Genomic DNA, 4,743 nt, shown 5'->3' with positions numbered 1-4,743 from the left:
TGCCACAATGTAAATAGTATTTGTTTGGCTATGTTGAATAAATTATAAAAACATGTCTATTTCAGTTCGTTTCTTTTTTTTTTTTTTTTTTTTTTTTGGGGTAGGTCACTTGGTATCACTGTTGAGATTTTGAATTCATCTGAATGGTAACAGATTTCCGTAGCTCGATCAGTTTATGGTGCTAACAACAGCAAAACCAGAACGCTTGGGCTGATATTTGATTACATTTAATTACGAACAGCCGCATATCAAGTTTCATCGTGCCTGTTCAACTGTAATGATGCACCTCAAATTATATCATTTTTGTTTTTAACCCAAATTCACGATGTTGTAATGCTATTGTGTCCAGTTCTGTAAAGGCATTTAAAGAGCCTATAACTTAAAGCTGCAGTCTGTAACTTTTGGCGCTCTAGCGGTTAATAAACAGAACTGCGTGCGTCTGGCGGAAGAACATTGTAGCCGGAGCTACTTCTCTCTGTTTATGTCTATGGCGAATCACGCAGGTACTGGGCTCCTCCGCAGCGGTACCTACCCGAACCAGTCTAAAATAGTCCGAATATAAACACTTATTATAGGTGTACCATAGTGATTCAGGACCAGCCAAAAACACGGTTTGGAAAATGGATTCATGGTGTACTCGCTTATAATATACATTTTGTTAATTTTGAACACAAAAAAGTTACGGACTGCAGCTTTAAAGAATAATAACAAAAATTTTCAAAAGATATTCTCATCTAAAAATCATCTAATCTTAACACATCTAATAGTTCTCTCCCATTTGTGCCACTAAGGCTTTAAAAATGTGGAATGTGCCAAATGTCTAAAAACAGTTTATACATTGTATGTATGTATGTATATATGTATGTGTGTGTGTATGTGTGTGTGTGTGTGTATATATATATATATGTATGTGTGTGTGTGTGTGTGTATATATGTGTGTGTGTGTGTGTGTGTGTGTGTGTGTGTATGTGTGTGTGTGTGTGTGTGTGTATATATATATGTATATATATATATATATACACACACAAACTTTTAAGTAAAACCAAATAAAGTGGTTATACATGTTGAATACTCTTTAAATAAGTAGACTCTGTTGCTGGTGAACATGAAATAGTGATATTAATTGACACTTGTTTTCATATACATTAAATAAAAAGGAAAATGATGAAATAGCCACTGTAGCATAATCAAGGTACAGTCATTAAAATGAGTTTTAGCTTTCACAGTCATTATATGATGCATAAATCACATTTTCCACATAATTCAGCAACTGCAACTGAATTCTGTTAATTCGTATAAAACATGCTTCATTATAATTTACTGTCTTGAGGAATAGGAACTAATAGTTTAGATTACTAGTTTTTTGATCACAGTAAAGCACTTGTAAGATGCATTCACACAAACAGAGTCATAATCATTAAAAACCAAAAGGAATGTAAATTGTCAATTCTTTGTCTCTATCAGAAGATGAGCTTCTGCGGTTTTTCCCAGGGAAATTCAAATTGCACATAATGGCACAATTTATTTATTTATAGTAGGGTACAACGGGGATAAAGACACACCTTAAGAAAAAATGTGCTATTCACTTGCGCCTAAAATGTATAATTGCAGAAAAAATATATTGAACATTAATGGAGCAACAGATTTTGTGTGAAAATAAATCGTTCAAGTTGTTTATTTTGTTTAAAAATCTTTTAAATGTATGAGGTGGCAACACACACGTGGTAAAAGGCACACAGTATCAGCTAAAATAATGTTTTTTTTAATAATGTCTAAGTTAATACTTGTTCAAAACAATCACTTTAGCAAAGTTTGTACTATTTTATATTTGGTCCTTTGCTGGTTTATGCTGGTCCTTTGCTGGTTTAAGCTGGTCATGTGCTGGCAAAGGACCAGCATAACCCAGCAAAGGACCAGCATAACCCAGCAAAGGACCAGCATAACCCAGCAAAGGACCAGCATAACCCAGCAAAGGACCAGCATAACCCAGCAAAGGACCAGCATAACCCAGCAAAGGACCAGCATAACCCAGCAAAGGACCAGCATAACCCAGCAAAGGACCAGCATAACCCAGCAAAGGACCAGCATAACCCAGCAAAGGACCAGCATAACCCAGCAAAGGACCAGCATAACCCAGCAAAGGACCAGCATAACCCAGCAAAGGACCAGCATAACCCAGCAAAGGACCAGCATAACCCAGCAAAGGACCAGCATAACCCAGCAAAGGACCAGCATAACCCAGCAAAGGACCAGCATAACCCAGCAAAGGACCAGCATAACCCAGCAAAGGACCAGCAAAGGACCAGCTTAAACCAGCATCCCAGCGTCAAAACATACCTAACCAGCATATGCTGGTTTTTTCAACAGTCTAAACAGTATGAAGAACTTTAGTGGGCGTGGCTAAAGAGTTAGAATTTACTTTAACCAATCACAAGCGACTCTTTTGTCAGGCAGAGACATAAATAGAGATGAGAGATAGTAATTCGAAACCCACTTCCGTGACGGCTACACGTCACTGGGTAACACATTTGCATAATGTGCGCCAATGTTCTACCAAAGTCCTTTTTTTTAGGGTATTGTAGTCTTTGGTTCTACGTTGGCCGGCCGCGAACAACTTGACCCCGCCCACAAATGTCATTTTACTGACAACTGCTTCACTAATCTCAGGGAGTTCAAGGGATTCACAAAACACTTGCTGTTGAAAGATTGATCAGTATCCTGTTTATTTGCTCCACTGAATCACAACCTGTACGTATGATAAATAATAGATGTTTATATTTTCTATAGAGCTTTCTAAAATACAGAACTACTGAAATAGGCATATAGTTTCCGAAGCGCGTTGTACGCAGGAGACCAATCACAACAGACTAGGCCATCTGACCAATCAGAGCAGAGCAGGCTCACGGAAAGGAGGGGTTTAGAGAGACTGAATCTTTGAACTGCTTCGAACGAATCGTTCGAGAATCGCTGGAAAATGAGGTTATATTAAATGCATATTTTGAGAAAAATAAAAAAGAAAGCGTTTTTTGACCTTGCCTGCATGTAATCCTATTGTAGGAGATTCCCAAAACAATATTAGGAACCGTAAAAATGGCATAATAGGGGCACTTTAAAGCATAAACCACTGTCCTGTTAAAGCGTCCTCATGCCAAAGAGTGAATTAAAAACTTTATCTGACGGATTTTCTAAAGGGGAACTTCGCGCTGCAGTTCTTAAAGTGGCCGCTAGAGGCAGCACAACTGAGATTGACTCGAAAGTAAGCCCTGATATTACCTCTAACTAGTCAGGTAAAATGCTTAATGTTTGTCAATAACTATTTGTCCGATTTTAACCTTTCTCAGTGTGCACAGGAATGGTAGCGCAAAAGTGTTTTGTCTGTTACTTTTCTCAGCGCTGCGCAGATTAGACCAATCACAATCGTACTTGATTACAGGAAATGGACTTGTTTTGGCATTTTATGACGATTGCTGGAACGTATTTCTCTTTGTATATCATGCAACTATCATTGGAATAAAGAAATGTAAAGGGTAATATCAGTTTTTAGTCAATAAAATGGGATTTATCTCAATTTATCTCAAATAAGACAGATAAATCCCTGATGATACGAGCGCGTTTTAATGACAGATTCGGCTTTGTGAGCCTCTAAGCGCCCCTTGGAGGAAGACTCTGTCACATAAAGGGAAAACATTGCAATAAAGCCCATCCCAATGTATAAGCACTGCCATAAACGCATAAAAAGCGCCTGCGTGGCACCAGAAAAACAGGACAGAAGCGCTGTTTGTACAGTAAAAGCCAGATTCCCACTGAGCCTCGTTCATGTCTAATGATAACTTCAGGCCCTGTGTAGACAGACATACACATGACTAACAGCATTTGTATATAACATCATATTAATAATGATATTTGTCCAATAAATCCGTTTAGGGTTGTACTTTGGCCATTAATTGTAAAACTAAATGATTAGGCTACTGTGTAATGCAACTGTAATGCTATAATGCAAATTTAGATTCATTAAGCAATCAAATATATTTCTATCCAATTATTCAACAAGGAAACATTAAATTTATTGAAAGTGACAGTAATCAGCATATTTGAATGATTTCTGAAGGATCGTGAAGACTGGAGTAATGATGCTGAAAATTCAGCTTTGAACACAGGAATTACATTTGAACATATAAAACGAGTCTTGGTGAGCATATAAAGCTTTCAAAGTGATTAAAAAATCTGACTGACCCCCATTACCCCACATTATTATAACAAACTCGTATAAAATCATATTTGACAACTGATTTTTCACAGAACACAGTCACTTACACCAAAACATAGAGTAAACGACCTAAAGAGTTTTAAGTTAGTGAACAACATTATTACTTGTTTAATATTTAACAATGAAGTCAAGTCATCTGCTATAAGGTTAAAGTCCTGTGAAATGATTATAAATCTATAAACAGCTGTTAATATAACCAACTGTGGTTCCTTGAATTGTATATAGCAAGGCATAACTGGTATGAAGGGAATACTCAAGCAGTAATACTGATAAAGTATTTTCATCCAGTGTTCTCCAGAAAGTCATCAGATGATGCTATTCTGAATTTATAATCATTATATCATTTCATTATATCATTTATAATAATTTTCAGATGCCCCTGTAAAGAGAAAAGCAGGTGTGATATGTATTTCCCAGCCCTATAGCGTGTAACAGCACCAGAACAGAAAGACTCAGCAGCTCTTATAGTGTACACT

Source organism: Sinocyclocheilus rhinocerous, unplaced genomic scaffold, assembly GCF_001515625.1.
Source record: "Sinocyclocheilus rhinocerous isolate Xijiao unplaced genomic scaffold, SAMN03320098_v1.1 scaffold178, whole genome shotgun sequence".
Taxonomy (NCBI): Eukaryota; Metazoa; Chordata; class Actinopteri; order Cypriniformes; family Cyprinidae; genus Sinocyclocheilus; species Sinocyclocheilus rhinocerous.
This window is presented reverse-complemented; position numbering follows the sequence as displayed.